Genomic DNA, 20,625 nt, shown 5'->3' with positions numbered 1-20,625 from the left:
TATAATGGGTTAATTTAAGTTATAAGAGCCAGTTAAGAACAAGCCTAAGCTATAGGCCAAGATTTCGTAATTAATAAGAAACTCTGTGTTGTTATGTGTGAGCTGTCAGCCCAAAGAAGAATTCAACTACACATGGCATCCAACGTGGGAGGACATATTTCCACATAGGACCTGAGAAAGCTTTTAAAAGCTTTTAAAAATTTCAACACAAACATGGAGCCAAACAAGGCTTCCTAGTCCCACAGTCTCTCAGGTGGGCCGTGGCATATAGAGACATGGCCCCCAGATGCTGACTGCTGGTTTGAACCAGCCAACACCATGTGCAGAGTCATGCAGTGGGTTCAAGGCTTGGTTCACATGATCAGAAAAGGCTACAGGCACACAATAAGGCAGTCTAGACTGAGAAAACCTCTAAACAGGTAGAGAGAAAAAAAGTGGGTATAGATAGTCATAGAAAACATAGTTTAGGGGCTGGAGAGATGGCTCAGAGGTTAAGAGCACAGGCTGCTCTTCCAGAGGTCCTGAGTTCAATTCCCAGCACCCACATGGTGGCTCACAACCATCTGTAATGAGATCTGATACTCTCTTCTGGCCTGCAGGAATAAATGCAGGCAGAACACTGTATGCATAATAAATAAATAAATCTTTAAAAAAAAAAAAAAAAAGAAAACATAGTTTAAAAATAATAAAGTCAGCCGGGCGGTGGTGGCGAATGCCTTTAATCCCAGCACTCGGGAGGCAGAGCCAGGCGGATCTCTGTGAGTTCGAGGCCAGCCTGGGCTACCAAGTGAGTCCCAGGAAAGGCGCAAAGCTACACAGAGAAACCCTGTCTCGAAAAACCAAAAAAAAAAAAATATTAATAATAAAGTCTTTAAAGAAAGAGTAAAAGTAATATAAAAAGAATAAGCCACATAAGGATGGAAAATACAAAGGGCATCAGGATCCTGTATGGTACTTTCTTTGAATTTTTTTTTTCGAGACAGGGTTTCTCTGTGTAGCTTTACGCCTTTTCCTGGAACTCACTTGGTAGCCCAGGCTGGCCTCGAACTCACAGAGATCCGCCTGGCTCTGCCTCTCAAGTGCTGGGATTAAAGGCATGTGCCACCACCGCCCGGCAGTTCTTTGAATTTTTTAAATGCTAATGAACAAAAGCAATAGCTTCTGGCAGACATTGGAAATTGCTAAATTAAACCAACCTATATATCTTTTGTTCGTTTGTTTTTGTTTTGTTTGTTTGGTTTTGGTTTTTCGAAACAGGGTTTCTCTGTGTAGTTTTGCGCCTAAAATATGGAACGCTTCACGAATTTGCGTGTCATCCTTGCGCAGGGGCCATGCTAATCTTCTCTGTATCGTTCCAATTTTAGTATATGTGCTGCTGAAGTGAGCACTTGTTTTGTTTTTTGAGACAGGGTTTCTCTGTGTAGTTTTGGTGCCTGTCCTGGAAGTCAGGACAGACATCACAGATATGTCTGCTTCTTCTTCTTCTTTTTTTTTTTTTTTTGGTTTCTCAAGACAGGGTTTCTCTGTGTAGCTTTTCCTGGATCTCGCTCTGTAGACCAGGCTGGCCTTGAACTCACAGAGATCCTCCTGGCTCTGCCTCCTGAGTGCTGGAATTAAAGGCATGCGCCACTGCCACGTGGCCATAAGTCTGTTTCAACTGTATAACCAAACCTCTATCCATGCCATAGGAAAGGATGGCATATAATTGAGGACTCTGTAGCCAACAAGATTTGTCATGTCTCATCTAGTCTAGAGCTGCTCCCATGTTAGGGAATCAGCATATATGTCCCCTGTCCTGTAGTCTTTCCTGGCTTTTTTCCTTTATTATCTGTAGCCAAGATTTTCAGATCTCGCCCAAAACAAATCTGACCTTCATTAATTTTGAAGGAATCCATAGCTTTTCATTTCTTGTGGAAACAAAAGCACAACCTCTCCCCAGCACAACACATTTTCTGACTTCCATTCTGAAGTTAAGACATTCTTGAGATATATAGGTTGGTTTGCCGGGTCAAAAAGACTACAAAGTTAACAGATGCCTTTTACCTGCTCAAACATAGAACAAAAAAAATCATCTTTAGCTGACTTGTATACACTGCACATTCCACACATGTGTTAATATAGATATATATATTACCTTTAAAAGTTTATGTATTTTCAGAAAAAAAGGGCCAGACACCTGTTGTGAAATAGAATATTTGTTTAACTAAGTAAAGATGTGTTACATTTGTTTGTGTTACAGAATAATTGTTTTAACTAGGTAAAGATGTGTTGCTTTTGTTTATGCTGCATTTGTTGAACTATGTAAAGATGTGTTGCTATTTTACTTTGTCTGCCTAAGGCACCTGATTGTCTAATAAAAAGCTGAATGTTCAGTAGCTAGGCAGAGGAGGGAGAGACAGGGCTGGCAGGCAGAGAGAAAGGGGAGCCAGCCAGCCAGCTGGGGGCCATCCCACCGGGGACCAGGCAGACATGGAGGAAGCAGGAGAGCAGGATGGACAGTACATAGATGAGGTAAATGAACCCCAGAGCAGCCCATAGATTAATAGAAACGGGTTAATGTAAGTTGAAAAGAGCTAGCTAAAAACAAGACTAAGCTAAGGCCAGGCATTCCTAATTAAGAATAAGTCTCTGTGTCATGATTTGGGGGCTGACGGTCCAAGAAAGCCTGCTACAGACACCAATAAAGACAAGTAGCCCAAGAGATCCAGCCTCTCAGAATGCCTCTGTTACTGTTTCCTCCAAAACAACTTCAAGGCTGCTAGCTGGGATGGTACAGCCTCATGAACTATCCAGCCAAGACTTAAGATAAGTGCTACACTTTCCCATCACACAGAGACTAAACAAAACAAAATAAAACAAAACAAAACAAACAAACAAAACAAAAAACAAAAACTGGCGGTGGTGGCACATGCCTTTAATCTCAGCACTCTGGAAGCAGAGCCAGCCGGATATCTGTGAGTTAAAGGCCAGCTTGGTCTATAGAGAGAGATCCAGGACAGGCACCAAAACTACACCGAGAAACTTTCTCTTGAAAAAAAATTACAGCTAGCTCTCCAAGACTTGAACATTATCTCAGTTTTCTCAGGGTTTCCTAAAGATGCTATTGCCGGGGTTGGGGATTTAGCTCAGTGTTAGAGCGCTTGCCTAGCAAGCGCAAGGCCCTGGGTTCGGTCCTCAGCTCTGAAAAAAAAAAAGATGCTATTGCCCCCAGCCAACAGGAAGTAATATTAAGAAACAACACCCACATTCCCAATAGGTGGGTGGGGTGGGTGGTTTTCAGGGTGTTATGGATGTTTGTCATCATTTAGGGGGACAGTTTGCAAATTGTTACTGGTCATGCTAAGGGAGGAAACGAAGCAAGGGAGGTTGGATTCAAGGATCTCTTTCTGAAAAGGAAAAGGGGATATGGGAATGATGGGATAAAAGGGTAGATTATTGAATCTACTTTTAACTAAAGAGCAACTATTAATCTTAAATTTTTACATTGGTATGGATTTAAGTATATTGATGGACTGGAGAGATGGCTTAGAGTTAAGAGCACTGGCTGTTCTTCTAGAGGTTCTGACTGAGTTCAATTCCCAGCAACCACATGGTGGCTCACAACTATCATAATGAGATCTGGTGTCCTCTTCTGGCCTGCAGGCAGAACATTGTATACATAATAAATAAATAAATCTAAAAAAAAGTATATTGGTATAAATTTAAGGTTATTTTTGTTAGAAAATACTCTATGTTTCTACTCACGTTTAAGATATTTTTGTATATTGATACAAATTTAAGATTATTTTTGTTATACTATATATATATGATTTTACTTTTGTTTAAATTATTGTACCTATGCAGCTCATTTAACAATGTAATGTAAAATACTAGTCCTTGAAAGTTATTACAGCTAACAATCAAATTTGGGGCCATGTTAGTATGTTTTCAAGGTCAAACAGATACATTTTAGATAGACAGATGGTCTTCAAACACTTAAAAGACCTACAGAATATGGCACTTAAAATATTTTAATAACCAAAGACTTTTCATGACAGTAATACACATCTGCTTCTGGCAGCACCAATTTACTTCAAAAAGGAATGATGGGCATTGAATGACCTCTATATAGAATTTGCTTTTATTGTGGCAAGGTTAGCCACTGGGCAAGAAACTGCCCTTGCCTCAACTGCTGACAGTATGCTGTCCAAATTGGACAAGTAGGACACAAAAGAAGATGACTGCCGAACTTTGCCAAGACAAGGTAGGACAAACTTTCAAAAATTTCCTGCTTCACAAGAAAGTCTGTCTGATATTCTAGGCCTGTAGGCCGAAGATGGATGCTCCAATGTTGCAGAGGAATCTTGGATTTCTATTGTTTTGGAAGTTGCTTGCTCTACACTTCCTGTTTACTCAGGTAATATTATATCCTACTTGGGTCTCTGATGGGGGTTGAAGACTAGATAGTTATACTGTTTTCTTTGTTACCAAATTCAAAAAAGAAACTTACAAAAGAGATATAAAGTTGATAAAGGTTGAAAAACATAAAAGCTTAAATTGTTTAAGAAAATATTTTAAGGTCTAAAGCGATATTTATAGGATGGTAATGCAAGTTATGATAGAAAATGGTTTAGGTATAAAACTCTGGACTCACTAAGATAGGATAAAATAATACAGTACTTTCTCCGAATTTGCCAAATCTATATGAACTGGAAATTGTGAATGTAATTCTTACCTGATAATTGTTCTTGTTATATATAATTTTACTGTGTTAGAGTTAAACCCTTTACTTTTTATTTAGACAAAAAGGGGGAAATGTTGTGGAATATTTGTACATTCTGTGAAAGTATATTGCTGTGATTAGTGAAATAAAAAGCTAAATGGCCAATAGCTAGGCAAAAGAGATAGGCAGGATTTCTGGGTAGAGAGAGGAAGAGAAAGAGGAATCAAGGTATGTTGGAGATGCCAGGAGATAGGGAGAAGAAACAGGAGGTGCAAGGTGGAAGAGAGGTAATGCCACATGATAGAAGATAGATTAATATAAATGGGTTAATTTAACTTATAAGAGCTAGTTATAAGAGCTAGTTCCTAAGCTACAGGTTGAGCTTTTATAATTAATAAGAAGTCTCCATGTTGTTATTTGTGAGCAGGCAGCCCAAAGAAAAATCTGAATACAGCTTACAGATGAGACTAGTGTATTTCAGTTATTTTGATTGAAGAACAATTTTGCCCTGTAGATGTCGGTCTCCTATTTATTTCTATGCCATCTCCATTGGTCCTGACCTAACATGCTCCAAACTTGGCCCTATGTGTTATGGTATATTTAATTACATTGGGAAACAGAGATTGCATTATTTGAATAAAATCAACCATAGGTCAAGATGCAGAGCAAGCAACCAGTGGACTGGAACTAACCATGGAAAGTGAGGGGAAGTCAGGATGTTGGAGAGAGAGAGAGAGAGACAGAGAGAGAGACAGAGAGACAGAGACAGAGAGAGAGAGAAGAAGAAGAAGAAGGAGAGAGAGAGAGAAAGAGAGAGAGAGAGAGACAGAGAGAGACAGAGAGAGAGAGAGAGAGAGAGAGAGAGAGAGAGAGAGAGAGAGAGGTACAGGAAGGAGAAGGGAGGGACATCTGGTTAGAGGAGATTTTGTTTCTGACAGAATAAGAGAAAAGCCCTTTTCAGAGACAACAGTGGAGAAGGAAGGTCGGAAGGTCAGCTGGTTGCTTTTTCTGCCTCTCTGAGCTAGCAGGTTTTCACCCCAGCATCTGACTCCCACATCTTTTTTGATAAAATATAAAGATAGAGACTAGCCGGGTGGTCGTGGCACACGCCTTTAGTCCCAGCACTTGGGAGGCCGAGGCAGGCGGATCTATGTGAGTTCAAGGCCAACCAGGTCTACAGAACGAGATCCAGGATAGCCAGGACTGTTTCTGTCTCGAAAAACAAAAAAAAAAAAAGTAAGTAATTGATCACTCCTGATTTGTACTTTCTGTGGTCGAATTTTCTGTAAACTTATCTTATAGATAATTGATTAAAATCCCCTCCTTGTATTTTTTCAGGAGCAGTTTATAGTCCTCAGCAAGGCAAAATTTTCTTTACTTCATTAAACATTTTTTTCCCTAAGGTATCTAAATCTGAATCAGCCAGTAAGTTATCACCAATATAATGATAAATTTTAGATTGAGGAAACTGTTTATGAATTAATTCTAATGGCTATGTACAAAATATTGACACAGGTGGGGTTGTTTAACATTCCTTGTGGAAGAACTTTCCACTGATACCTTTTAACAGGTTCAGCATTATTATAAATAGGCATTGTGAAGGCAAATTTTTCTTTATCCTGTTCTTGTAAAGGTATAATTAAAAAGCAGTCTTTTAAATCAATCACTACAATAGGACATCCCTTAGGTAATAAAGAAGGCAAGGGAATTCCAGGCTATAATGAGCCCATTGACTGAATCACCTTATTTATGGCTCTTAAATCTATGTACATTCTCCATTTTTTAGATATCTTTTTAAGAACAAATATAGGAGAATTCCAAAGACTGGTCGATTGTTCAATATGTTGAGCATTTATCTGCTCCTGTATCAGCCGTTCTAGTGCCTGTAATTTTTCTGATGTCTAAGGCCATTGTTCCACCCACATGAGTTTGTCAGTTAACCATTTTAAAGGTAGGGCTGTTGGTACCTTTGAAAAACCAAGAGCTGTTGTGGTTTGTTTATGTACAACTTGAAGGTCAATGACTATTCTTGATAATGTCTTTTAATATTTTCCTCAGAAGCATATGTTAGGTTATGGTTTGCTTCTGAAATTGAGATGTTAATCCGAATTTTCCATTGCTGCAACAAATTACATCCACATAAATTCATTGCTATGTTAGCCACATATTGTTTTAATTTTTCTATCTGTCCTTCTGGCCCTATATACTTGACCCAACTTGTACTTTGTTTTACCTAAGATAAAGTTCCAATCTCAAGAAGCTGAATATTTATCTCCTAAGAAGCCAATCTGGATGGACAAGATTTTGGTGAAATTATTGTTACATCTACTCCTATGTCTAGTAAACCTTCAATTTCTTTGCCATTTATGTATATTTTTAGCTTTGTTTTTAATCAGCACCACCAGACCACAAATAATGACATGAAGACTTATTATTAATTATGAAAGTTTAGCCTTTAGCTTATGCTTGTCCCCAACAAGCTCTTATAACTCAGTTTAACCTGTTTCTATTAATCTACATTCTGCCACATGGCTCGGTTGCCTCTGCTCTGTATTTTATATCTGACTTCTTCTAAGTCTTACTGGTGTCTCCCCACCTCTCTTCTCTTTCCCTGGAAATCTGCCTATTCTCTCCTGCCTAGTTATTGGCCATTCAGCTCTTTATTAAATCAATCATAGTGACACATTTTCACCCAGTGTAAGCAAATATTCCCCAACAATCATTTATAGCAGTTTGCCAAAATACTTGTGTTCTGATCTCTCTTGATTTTTGTTATATCAACTGAAGCTGTTCTGTCCTTGATTACATCCAGAACAGCACTGTTTTTAACAACAGGTGTTAAATCTTTTGATTGCCCTGTGTATGAGTTTCTCTGATGCTCACAGGGAATCATTGAATTGAATTTGATATTGGGGCTTGTGGGAGGCCCCTTAGGTTGTTTCCCAATGGGAAAGGGTTACCTTGCCTATCCCTTGTTGATCTACATTCATAAGTCCAATGTCAGCCTTTGCCATACTTTCTGCATACCCCAGAAGCCTGGGGCCTTCTGTTTGGATTATCTCTAGAAAAAACAGTGTTTCTAAGAATGCCTTGCCTACAATCCCCTTTCAAATGAGCTTGCTTACCACAATTAAAACATCTGACATTTTGATTTTTCTTAAAACTTTTAGAGATTACTTTTATCTGAGTAGCATCATACATATGAGATCTAATATCAGCTGTATTTCTAATCCATTCCTCTATTGATGCTGATCTTTCATTTAAAAGCCTAATCACCATTTTGCATTCTGAACTTGCATTTTCAAAAACCAAAGATTTGATTAGTATTTGTCTGACTTCTAGATCTGATACTGTTCTATTTACAGCTTAAGTCAATTTTTGCAAAAAATCAGTGAAGTCTTCTTTTGGACCTCATATATTCTTAGTAAATGACTCAGACTGTTGTGGGATAATCTTTTTGTATACTGTGAATATGTGTCTTTGCCAAGATGCATTCTGATTGGTTTAATAAAGAGCTAAATGGCCAATAGCTAGGCAGGAAGAGGTTAGGTGGGACTTCTGGGAGAGACAAGAACTTAGGGAGATGAATCAAGGTGTGCAGGAGACATGAGTGAGACACAGAGGGAGTCAGACATACAGAATGAAGGAGAGGTTAAAAAGCCACGTGGTAGATTGTAGGTTAATAAAATAGGTTAATTTAAGTTATAAGAGCTAGTGGGACAAGCCTAAGCTAAGCCCAGGTTTCATAATTAATAATAAGTCTCCATGTCATTATTTGGGGGCTGGTGGTCCTGATGATAAAATACTACATCAAACATCTTTCCTGATTCTTCAACCTTGTCCCAAGCATTTAAAGCTGCTAAACAATATAGTACCAAGGTATGATCATCAAATTCAACCGCCTTTGCAGGTCAGCATACTGGCCTTCACCTAGAAGCTGATCTTGGGAAATATTAATACCTCTAGCCCCATTTCATTGTTCTATGGCCCTAGCTTCCTCTTTCCATCATGTTTGCCATTGTAACTGAGGACTAACTTCCAATATTGCTGTTGCCAAATCTTTCCAGTCTTGGGGGATAATTCTGTTTTGAGTTGCCAATGAATTAAATACTTGTTTCATGAGCCGGGTGGCAGTGGCACACACTTTAATCCCCATCACTTGGGAGGCAGAGGCAGGCAGATCTCTGTGAGTTTGAGGCCAGTCTGGTGTACAGAGCGAGGTCCAGAACAGGCACCAAAACTACACAGAAAAACCCTGTGTAGCTGGAGTTTTCTCTAGTCCCCCTCAGACCTATAGCCACTCAGACCCAAGTAAACACACAGGCACTTATATTATTTAAACTGTTTGGCCTAATGGCTCAGGCTTCTTGCTATCTAGTTCTTATATCTTAAATTAACCCCCTTTCTATTAATCTGTAAGTTGCCATGTGGCTTGTGGCTTACTGGTACCTTACATCTTGCTTCTCATGGAGGCAGCGTCTGGCAGCATCTCCTGACTCAGCCTTCCACTTCCCAGAATTTTCCTCTCTCCTTATCCCACCTACAGTATACTTCCTCTGGCTACTGGCCAATCAGAGTTTTATTTATCAATCCATCAGAGCAACACATTCACAGCATCCCCAGCAACCCTGTCTCGAAAAAACAAAAACAACAACAAAAAAAAAACGAAAAAAAAAAAAATACTTGTTTCACAGAGTAAAAGGCATGCCATATGAAATGACTGCTTCCTTAAATCTCCTCAAAGCTAATATTTCTATAGGATTCTATTTAACTTCTACATAACCTTGCCAATGCCTATCATCTGCTGGTAGTCTAGTATAGTAACTGGATAAACTAAGGTTTGTTTTATAACAACCTTGTGCTGTCCCTCTTCAGTTTCATCATGCAGTGGCAAGGTAAGTTCTTGTCTAAATTCTTCTGTCTATGCCTGAATATTTTTCTTATTTTCATTTATAAGTCTTTTTGTATCTTATCAATTCACTTTTCATATTTGGCACCAAAAAAACCCAGTAAGGCTATTAAGGATAAAATATGATGGGGCTGAAGAGATGGCTCAAAGGTTAAGAGCACTAGCTGCTCTTCCAGAGGTCTTGAGTTCAATTCCCAGCAACCACTTGGTAGCTCACAAACATCTATAATGAAATCTGGTGCCCTCTTCTGGCTTGCAGGCATACATGCAAACAGAACACTGTATACTGTATACAGAATAAGTAAATGAATAAATTTTTAAAAATAAAAAAATATGAATTACCAGACTGATAGTAATTATAATCGTTATTATGTCAATCTCAGTTAAGTCATTTATCTTTTCATTTTCTGCTTCTATTTTCAAGCCATCTAAAGTAGCATAATACAGGGTCCAGACACTCAGTATTATACCTCCCATTCTTAACATGGGAAAGATTTTTTTCCTTTTAATATTACTTAACTCTCTCCTTGAGGACTTCCCAGGTATCTTACCAAATCTGATGTCTTCTCAGTTTGTCCATAGCTGGCATGATTTCCTGTCTGTGTTGTTGTGCCACATGTTGGAGTGCCAAATGTTTTTTTCTTTTTTTTTTTCCCCCCGAGACAGGGTTTCTCTGTGTAGTTTTGGTGCCTGTCCTGGAACTCACTCTGTAAGCCAGGCTGGCCTCGAACTCACAGAGATCTGGCTGCCTCTGCCTCCTGGATGCTGGGATTAAAGATGTGCACCACCACTGCCTGGCTGTGGTTTCTTGTTAATAATCCTATGTTCACTTCCTGTCAACTGGTTGCTTGCTCTGCCTCTTGACCTATAGTTGACTTTATTTAATCCTGTTTACAATATTCAAGCAGAAAGCTCTTGGGTTCAAGGTGTGTGCTAGGGCTGAACCACACAACAACTAGAAACAGGTTTTTCTAATAAATAACGCAATCTCAGGGTTCACAGTGTGATCAAATATCCTGCAACACACTGTGATAACACAGTCTCAGGGTTCACAGTGTGATCAAATGTCCTGCAACACAGTCATTGGCATTGCTCTTGGCTTGTCAGGCCAGATGCGAGAGAGGCGACAGGAGGGGTAGAGAGCCAAGATGGACTAGGAGTCTGACAGTGCAGAGTAGGGTGCTTGAAATTTCATTTTCCACTAATATAAATAGCCTTAGTGGGTCTTCAGATTATCAAAGGAGTATGTGCTTAGCACAGTCATTCAAATTTAGATAAAAAGAGCCCAAGGAAGTAGACTGGATATTTTTCCAGCTAGCTACAGCCAAGAGAAAGCAGTGTGCTCACTTGCCCTGTGTCTCATGCAGCAGTCCAAATGCTCACACACACCCAGCTCTTTAACACCATGGGCTCTTGTTTTGTTTTCATATTTGATCCAGTAGAGTTCAGGCTGGCCTGTATCTAGAGATCCTCTGGCAGTGGAAGTGCTGAGATTACTGGAGTAGGCCACTAAAGCTACAGCAGGAAAAAACCCTAACCTTTTGGTTTCCTTTTCGGAGGGCTCCCTTTCCGCCTCCCTATATTTCCCAAAAGTTATAATCTTCCATTGTTGACATTGGTGAACACACAGGGCAGGATGCCCCGGCAACACAGAAAGAAAGGGAGTTATTAAGGCTAGGGATCACAATGGAACAGAGGTGCTCAACAAGTGGGGCAAGACCCCTTTGGTGGCCAAAGGGTCCTTTCACAGGGGTCACATATCAGATATTTACATTATGATTCATAACAGTAGCAATTACAGTCATGAAGTAGCAATGGGAAGAATTTTACAGTTGTGAGTCCCCTCAACATGAGGAACTGTATTAAAGGGTCACAGCGTTAGGAAAGTCAAGAACGATTGCATTGTGCATTGGAGGATTCTGCAGGGTTGGGGGGCTGTCATCCCTAGGTGGATGTACCTACTGGGGTTTTGACAGGAAATGAGGGGAGAGGCACAGTGGAGTAGAGGGTGTGTGCAAGTTTTGTGATGTTTTACTGTCAGCTGCACATGAATCTACTGATATTTTAATTATTATTCGAAGCCCCACAGCCTGATGGGGCTTCCAGTCCCTCGGCCCGGCTTGGCCGCTGCCACTGCCATATGTAGGTTTAAACTAAGCCCCTATCATTCTATTTACCAACAAAGACGCAGAAGTCAGATGTGGGGGTGAAAACCTGCTAGATCAGAGAAGCTGAGAAGCAACCAGGTGACCTTGCTTTTTGGCCAGGGACCAGCAAGAGATTATCTCTTCACTTGTCCCCAAACCAAAAGAAAGCTCAAATTCTAGTCCTTGCCCTTTCCTTTCTGTCTTTGCTAGCTTCTCTATGGCTAATTCTGGTCAGCTAGTCCCTGGTTCCACCCCCTTATTCAAGGTAAACTTTATTGACAGTCTGGAGTGTCACAATGCAATCAAAATTTCCCACAACAGTTTAGTAGAAGGATTAGCTAGGGGAAATTATTTGTTTGAGTTTTTGATACAGGGTCTCAGGTAGCTAAGGCAGTCCTTGAATTCACTGTATAATTGAGGTTGGCTTTCCTGATCTTCCTGTCTCAGCTTCCCAGGTGATAGAATTATGGGCATGCACCACCCACATGTTGTAGAGAGTTGTAAATTGTCCTGTGATCTCCACACGCACACCATGTCAGTCATGTATGCATATGCACACATGCACGAAGGCATGCCTGTGTGCAAACACACACACACATACACACACACACACACACACACACACACACACACACACACACACACACACACATACACACACACACACACACACACAAATCAATCAATCAATTAGCTAATTAACGTAGCCAGGCTTGGTAGCACCCATCTTTAATCCCAGCACTCAGGAGGCAAAGAAGCAGGCAGATCTCTATGAATTGGAGGCCAACCTGATCTACATAGAGAGTTCTAGGACAGCCAGAGCTACGAAGTGAGGCTTTCCTGTTCCACCCCACCAAGACAGAGTTTCTCTATGTAGCCCTGGCTGTCCTGGAACTTGCACTGTAGACCAAGGAGGAAAGGGTACATTGGGATTACACTTCCACATTATAGTCCATCACTGACTAAAGGAAATCAAGACAAGAACTCAAACAGGGCAGGAACCTGGAGGCTGGAGCTGATGCAGAGGCCATGGAGGTGTGCTGCTTACTGGTTTGCTCTCCATGGCTTGCACAGCATGCTTTCTTATAGAACCCAGGACCAGCAACCCAGGGATGGCACTACCCACAGTGGGCTGGGCCCTACCCCCTCAATCACTAAGAAAATGCCTTACAGCTGGATCTTTTTGTTTTGTTTCTCTGTGTAGCCCTGGCTGTCCTGGAACTCACTCTGTAGACCAGGCTGGCCTCAAACTCACAGAGATTCACCTCCCTCTGCCTCTTCCTTCCAAGTGCTGGGATTAAAGGTGTTTGGCAGAGGCAGGCAGATCTCTGAGCTCGAGGCCAGCCTGGTCTACAGAATGAGTTCCAGGACAGCCAGGGCTACACAAAGAAACCCTGTCTCGAAAAACCAAAAGAATAAACCAATAAAAATAAAGTCTTTTGCTGTCAAATATAGTACCTAGGCTCAGAACTGGCTTTTACAATTTTATTTTAGAGTCAGTGAGATGGCTCAGCAGGAAAAGGTACTGACACCAAACCTAACAAGTTGAATTTGATCCCTGGAACCCACACCATGGAAAGAGAACTGATGTTGCAAGTTATCCTCTGACTTCCATACATGCATTATGGCATGTGCATACACACACACACACACACACACACACACACACACACACTCAAAGTAACACAATTTCAGAATATGTTTACTTATTTAAATAATATTTTATGTGCATGCATGTTTTGCCTGATTGTATATGTGTGTACCACTTGCATACCTCATGCCCACAGAACCAATAGAGGACCTGGGATCCTCTGGAAGCAAAGTTAAGAATGGTTGTGAGCTGCCGTGTGGGTGCTGGGAACCAAACCCAGGTCTCCTGTATGAGCAGCCAATGTTCTTAACCACTGAGCCATCTCTGTTGTGGGGTATTTGTACACTGTGCCAAGATATATTGCTGTTACTGGTTTAATAAAGAGCTGAATGACCAATAGCTAGGCAGGAGGTGTAGGCAGAAGAGAGAGGAAGTAGGAGGAGGAGTCTAGGCATGGAGAAGAAGCATTGAGAGGAAACAGGAGTTGCAAGGTGGAAGAGAGGTAACACCATGTGATAGAATATAGATTAATATAAATGGATTAATTTAAGGTATAAGAGTTATGGGACAAGCCTAAGCTAAGGCCAACCTTTAGACATAATTAATAATGTCTTTGTGTTGTTATTTGTGAGCTGGCAGCCCAAAGAAAATCCTATCTACGCACACTAGCCTCTGCAAGGCTCTGGCGGCTGGCCATTTCCCCCTTGGTTCCCGGAGAACCTAGTCTCAAGCAGGCATGTTCACTGCCCTAGCTCTGGGAAGCTGCTGTGTCCACGATGTGGCAGGCATTTTTACATAGCACACCAGATATTCAAGTGTTCTGTTGCTTTCTCAGACCCTATGTAGGACAGAGAAAGACTTATTACATATCTCTCTAACCCCTATTTATTTATTCTTGAGACAGTATCTTGTTGGGTGGCCCAGGCAGTCCTCAAACTTATAAACCTCCCGCTTCATCCCCTCCAGAATAATGATTACAGACTTGAACCCACAGTGTCTAGCTTCAGGCCTGGTTTCTGTTTCTGTTTTTGTTTTTGTTTTTTGATTTTTCGAGGCAGGATTTCTTGTGTAACCCTGGTGCTGTGGAACAATCCTTCTGTACACTGTGTGAATACATGTTGCTATGATTGGTTTAATAAACAAGCTGACCTGGCCAATAGCTGAACAGGATAAAGTTAGGTGGGAAACCAAACTGAGAATGATGGAATACAGAAGGGTTGAATCAGGGGAGATGCCAGCCAGCCTTTGAGGAAGCAGGACACGTAGAAAATGAGGTAACAAGCCATAAGCCACGTAGCAAAACATAGATAAGAAATATGGGTTAATTTAAGTGTAAGAGTTAGCTAGTAACAAGCCTGAGCTATTGACTGAGCATTTGTAATTAATATTGTCTCCATGTTGGTTATTTGGGAGCAGGTAATTGGGACAGGAAACCTCTGCCTACACCCTGGCTATCCTGGAACTTATTCTGTAGACCAGGCTTGGCTCAAACTCACAGAGATCCACCTGCCTCCGCCTCCCACGTGCTGGGATTAAAGGTGTGTGCAACCACCACCCAGCAAACCTTCCCTTTAGACAAAAAGGGGAAATATTGTGGGTATTTGTACACTCAGAAGAGGTATTGCTGTGATTGGTATAATAAAAAACTGAATGGCCAATTCCTAGGCAGGAGAGATAGGCGGGACTCCTGGGACAGAGAGAGGAAGAGGATAATTGAGGTGCACAGGATACACCATGGAGATATGGAATGAGTCAGACACAGAGTGGGAGAGAGGTAAAAGCTGTGTGGTAGAATGGAGATTAATAAAAATATGGGTTAAGTTATAAGAGCTAGGTGGGACAAGCCTAAGATAAGGCTGAGCTTTCATAATTAATAATAAGTCTCTAAGTCTCTGTGTTATTTGGGAGCTGTTGGCCCACAGAAAAGTCCAATTACAGGTGCTCCCACATCTCTGGCACATGCACTCACATGCACATATCCACAGACATACACATAATGAAAATAAAATAATTAAAACAAATTTTTTGAGCCAGGGTTTCTCTGTATGACAGTTCTGGATGTCTTGGAATTCGCTCTGTAGAGTTAGCTGGGTCCCAGCTGCAGGTGTCCATCTCTAGATGGCAGCATTACCTTTGGATTTGGAATCTGGTTGCCCTATTACTGGTTTCTTAATTATCAAACAACAGAAACTTACTAGTTTACAGTTGTGGAGGCGAAAGTCCCAAACATGGGTATGTTAGTGTAAAAGGCTCTGGATAGGGCTTTCCTGCCTCTTCTCAGTTATCTTGTGGTTACCTGCTCCAGTGAGCATCATTCCTATCTGTAGACTAGGCTGGTCTTGAACTCACTTGTTTCTGTCTCTTGAGTGCTGGGATTAAAGGCATGTGTCACAATGACCGCCTAAGAAAAAATAAATCTTGGGGAAAAAAAAAAAAGGGCGGCTTTGGAAGAAAAAGTAGTCCTTCACCTAAGACCTAGATGAAGGGGAGAGAAGTTTAGTTTGTTCTGAGTGACACCCAGTGGGAGATGGCTCTCCCAGGTCCTGTGATGTGTTGGGTGATCAGCCTAGGAAGCATCCTTGGTAAGAGATGGGTCTGCAGTTGCTCAGGACTGTGGTTTGTATTTGGTAGTAACTACTGAACGCCAATGACAGACACCTCAGGCCTCTGAGCCAGAAGTTGTGTGTGAAAAGGGGGTTCTCGGCCAGAATTCTGTCATGTGTACTTCTCTTCTGATGGGGACCCTAAGTAAGTGGAATAGCCTTGCAGAGCTGCCCAGGAATCCAAGAGTGTTCCCAGGGAACCCCACTGTCCTTTCCTGGGTGGGACTTCAGGTGGAGCCTTGGTCTGGGGAAAGTCACTCTCCAGTCTAGAAAGCAGAATGATCAGTTCTGGGGAGGTTGTGGGATAGGAGGTCCTTCGGTGGTTCTGCCTGGGCTCTGGGCCTCCCTCAACCTCCTTTTTGGAGACAGAGGCCACCTAGGGCATGGGAGGAGGGGCAGCCCAAGCTGCATTTCCACTTGGAAGCCCTCTTTATTTGGCCTGGGACAGAGAAAGACTAGGGTCAGAGTGCACACATCTCCATGGAAACAGCAATGAGCCTGGCCCCTAGGGGACCCTAGCCATAGTGGGGGTCTTAGGTTTTTTTTTTTTTTTTTTTGACTAAGGGGCCTGGGCTCTATCTTTGGCAGCAGCTTTTACAAAGTCCCAGCCATGAGGCCTGGAGGAGCAGGCAGACAAGTGGACTTCAGTCAGGGCCACATGGAGCAGCAGAAGAGCAGACTAAGCCTTTTAGGACTGCAGGCTCCAGGTAGGAAAACACTGAGTGCAACTGCTAGAGAGAAGCATTGGAGAGACCAAAGGAGGGCTAGCTGTGCTGTTTCTCCTGAGTCCTGTTCCACTCATGGCCCACCTGGGATCTGAGTCCCACCAGGCTGCCTAAGGCTTCCCTTCAAGATGAGCTCCTCTGATAGTCTCAGAACTTCCAGGCTGCCGGTGCATCTAAACAGGTGCCCTACAGAATGAAAATATTGTCTTGGATCCTCTTGGTATCCTGGTATGGGAAGTATGCAAACTTTGGTGCATGAGTTTCTTTTTCTTCGGGATTCTACCCATGGAGTCCTATGTAGGCACTTTTTCTGCCTGGGGGCACTGTAACATATATAAAGTACTGCAACAGGTCAGGAGTCCCGGGTGAGGCTGGCTGGACTTAACTGAAGGGGGCTTATGAAGGCTCAAGCAGAACAGCAAAAGAACAGCCTCAAATAACATTGAAGATAATTCAAAACTTGCATGTTTTGAGTACATCTGCATGCTGACTGCAGTACTCTAAATGCAGGGTGTGTGTGTGTGTGTGTGTGTGTGTGTGTGTGTGTGTGTGTGTGTGTGTTTTGAGACAGGGTTTCTCTGTGTAGCTTTGCTCGTGTGTTTTGTTTTTTAAATGCTTCTACTGCCAAATCTGACACCAAGTAAGCTACATCGTATCCTCCATGTGCTGCAGAGATTTAAAAGGTTCTAGGGAGTAAGGCAGTGAGTGGGCCTAGGGGGCCAGAGAGGAGACTTACTCCCCACTGCCCCAGGAGTTTGACCATACCTAGGTAGACATGTACCAGGGGTCATGGTGGCCCATAGTAAGCACTGGCATGGACATGGTGAGGCTAACCATCTCACTGTAACACCCATCCTGCCTGACTCATCATAGTGTGTGGATGAAAGGTAATATGAAGGTCTTGCGGAGCTAGTGTGCCCGTGGCTAACCCCTGCTAGTTATCAAGCAGACAGGTCTGTTCCAGCTGGGCTCTGCAATCCTGCCTGCAGGCCTTTCCTGGACTTAGAGCTTCAGGGTTTCAGGTCTTGCTTCATGTCATGGACAATGCTTGAGCTTGAGGTTTTTCTTTCCCCACACCCCTTTCAGTCCAAAGCAGTAGGCCAGGAACATCCCTGAAGATTAGGGGAGATCTGGAGGCTGTGGAAATAGCAAGTTAAGTATCCTCAGGGATACAGCAAAGGGATGGGGCTTAGTCCTCGGCCACAACCCATAGCAGCACTCAGAGTTGGAGTGTGGACACCAGCTGAACCTGACAGGAAGTGGAGGCAGGAGGAGAGCTGACAGAAGGGAGCAGTGGACAAGAAGCTGCCAGTCAGAAGGGGGCCTGTCTGAGTCCCATGATCTGAGCTGTCTGGGAGCGGTCTTCAGGAGCCTGAGAACATTCTACGGCTGGCTTGATCCAGTGAACACCTGGAGAATAGGGACCAGGGTCCCGGACTCCAGGGAGGCTAGAGACTTAACTCGCTTAAAAAAGCGAGTCGGACCTCCCAGGACCACCGCCCTTCTCGAGTCTCCGATCACACTTCCCCGACTCTGCGCCACGCGCACGCGCTCCGCGCAAAGTACTAAAGCTACCCCGACCACGGGGCTGCGTTCCGACCATCCGTAGCAACGCATCTCTGGAGACTCTGCCTCCCGACGCCTTCCCGGGACGCAAGTCGTTCATCTTTGACAAGTGATTCTCCCCGGCCGGCTGTTGACAGCCGGTCCGGCCTGGCGTCTCAGGACCCGACCGGGCCCTGACCGCAGGACCCGGAGCACCCCGCGAACACGCTCAGGGACGCGCGCCCCGCCCGCAGACGACTCCGCGTCGCCGTGTCCTGCTGTCCACGCCGGGAGGCGGACGAGCTCCGGCGCGCCACGAGCTGCTCCCGCCAGGCGCTGGAGCTTGAGGCCCGAACGCTGGGCGGGGGCCGCGGCCTCCCGCGCTCCCCATCTGCCCGAGGCCGTGTGCCCGCGTCCGCGCCCACGCCGGGCTCCGGGGCCGCGCGCGGCGATTGGGCGGTGGGCGTGACGTCACCGCGCCGGGGCTCGCCGCGGTTGCGGAGCTGGCCGCCGCCCGCGCGCCGCTCGAGGAGCCGGAGCGGGAGGCGAGCGGAGCGGGCGCGCGCCCGGCTCCTCAACACCCGCGCTCGGGACCGCTGCCTGCCCCGCGCGCCCCGTCGCCCGCCGCCCGCCGCTCTCCGCGCGCGGCCCCGGCGCGGATTTGAAAAGCCCGGTCCGCGGGCGCCTAGAGGCGGCAGCCAATCAGCGGAGCGCACTTTTCCCGCGGCTTCTGGGGGCGGCGGCGGCCCCGGCGGCGGCGGCGGCGGGCGGGAGGCGCGGGGGCGGGGTCGGCGCCGCGCGCGGAGAGCCTCGGCCTGGCCGCGCTGCGCCCGCCGCTGCCGCCGCCGCCGCCCCCTCCCGCCGCCCTGCCCTCCGCGGCCTCGCGCCCGCCGCCGCCGCCGCCGCCGCTGGACAGCCACTGCCGGACAGCCTCCGGAGGATGCGACGCAGTGCAGGTCACTGGGGCCGCCGGCCAACCGCCGCGGGAACTAACCGCTGGCCGGGGAAGGGAGGCCGGGCGATCGAGGCCCGAGGGCTGAGGGGGCGGCCTGAGGGGCTGAGGGCCGGGCGGCGCGGGCAGGCCGGAGGAGGACGCACGGCCTGAGGCGAGGGCGGAGGATCAGGAGGCTGGGAGGACTCGGCCTGAAGCGCCGGCCGGACGCGCACGACCGGCGACGGCTAACGGGGCGGCGGGCGCGCGGCCATGTTGGGCCCGCTGGCCGGGGCTGCACCTGTGCCGGGCCGGCGGGCGGCCGCCTTTGTTCCCGCGGCGCCGGGCGGGACGAGCGGGCCTTTGTGCGGCGCGGGGCCGGGAGGCGCGGTGGGAGGGGCGGCCGGGTGGACCAAGAGGCGCTTTTTGTGTGCGGAAGCGTCCGGCGTTGACACTCGGGGCGCCGGCCGTTGGTCAGCGCGGCGCAGCGGTCGCCGGCCCTTGCCTGGCCTCGCAGGTGGAGACGAGGCTGGCTGGACCCGCGGACCCGCCCGGGGCTGTGGCCGCGCCTCACGGGGCGCGCTCCCTTGCTCGGGATGCCGCTCACAGCCTAGAAGGCGCAGGGCGCGGCGAGCCGGACCGTGGCGACCGAGCGGCTGGCGACTGCCTTGGTTTTAAATCTCGGCATTTAAAAGATGCTTGGTTTTGAGTTTCGGTGAGAAGAAAATGGATGAGGATATGCTTAGGACGCGTTGCAACACTGAGCTTTTCTCCCTTCTCAGCTCAGGACGAGGTTTGACATTGACGGCGAAACGGTATGAAATCGGATGTTCTGACAGGAATCATTTCCAGGTAGATAACTGGGGGGTGTGTATGTTATAACGGACCCCGTTAAAGAGACCAGTTCGATACCGAGAGAGTTCAGAATTAGGGTAGAGAAGTGCCTAAGTACTGCCAGCCTACTCACAGACTTTGAAGGCCTTGACTTTTAAAGGAATTAAATTCCAAGATTGTGCATGGATTATATTCTATTTTATGTGTTTGAAATAAGATCATCATCATAGAAAATAAGTTATGAAACATTTCAGGAAGCTGAGACTTTTAACTTTTCCATGTTTTAAGTTCTGGTTACATATTTAAATCGATAAATATGTATATATATATATATATATTTTTTTTCTCGCACAATTACAAAAAGTAGCACAGAGGGAGCAAGTTCGGTAAACACAGCTCTTTTTGTGTGTTCTTCCACTCCCCAAGACCGAGAGTTCAAATCTTAACTGCTGGCTAGGGATGAATAAGGTTCACGCAGTATACACTCTATTACTTTGAGTCATTTCCTTTTCTTTCCTTCCATTTTCTTCTCTGCCCAGCAGCCTTCATTTTTGGCTTGATAGTTTGTAGTGTGTGGACTTATTTGCTTGTGAATTTGTGTAAGTTTTTGTGAATAACTCCAACATATTCAGAACAAA

General features: G+C 44.9%; 1 protein-coding gene and 1 non-coding gene across 4 annotated transcripts in view; one reads left to right on the top strand and one right to left on the bottom strand.

The window, feature by feature from the left end:
- Positions 1–1,281: 1,281 nt before the first annotated feature.
- On the bottom strand, positions 1,282–1,388 carry LOC128109221 (U6 spliceosomal RNA). Its single transcript, XR_008217756.1, has one exon. It is a non-coding gene; the product is annotated as a U6 spliceosomal RNA (small nuclear RNA).
- Positions 1,389–19,048: 17,660 nt separating this feature from the next.
- Nsd2 (nuclear receptor binding SET domain protein 2) overlaps positions 19,049–20,625 on the top strand; it is an 85,533-nt gene continuing 83,956 nt past the window's right edge. The window contains exons 1-2 of one of the 3 annotated variants that reach the window (XM_052736216.1): positions 19,049–19,178; positions 19,936–20,005. The gene's annotated coding sequence lies outside the window, so the exon portion shown is untranslated. The remainder of the gene's footprint in view (positions 19,179–19,935; positions 20,006–20,625) is intronic. The other 2 variants (XM_052736218.1, XM_052736217.1) reach the window with 2 other exon arrangements.

This window comes from Peromyscus californicus, unplaced genomic scaffold (assembly GCF_007827085.1).
Source record: "Peromyscus californicus insignis strain IS unplaced genomic scaffold, ASM782708v3 Scaffold_13__1_contigs__length_99412109, whole genome shotgun sequence".
In the NCBI taxonomy this organism is placed as follows: Eukaryota; Metazoa; Chordata; class Mammalia; order Rodentia; family Cricetidae; genus Peromyscus; species Peromyscus californicus.
This window is presented reverse-complemented; position numbering and strand designations above follow the sequence as displayed.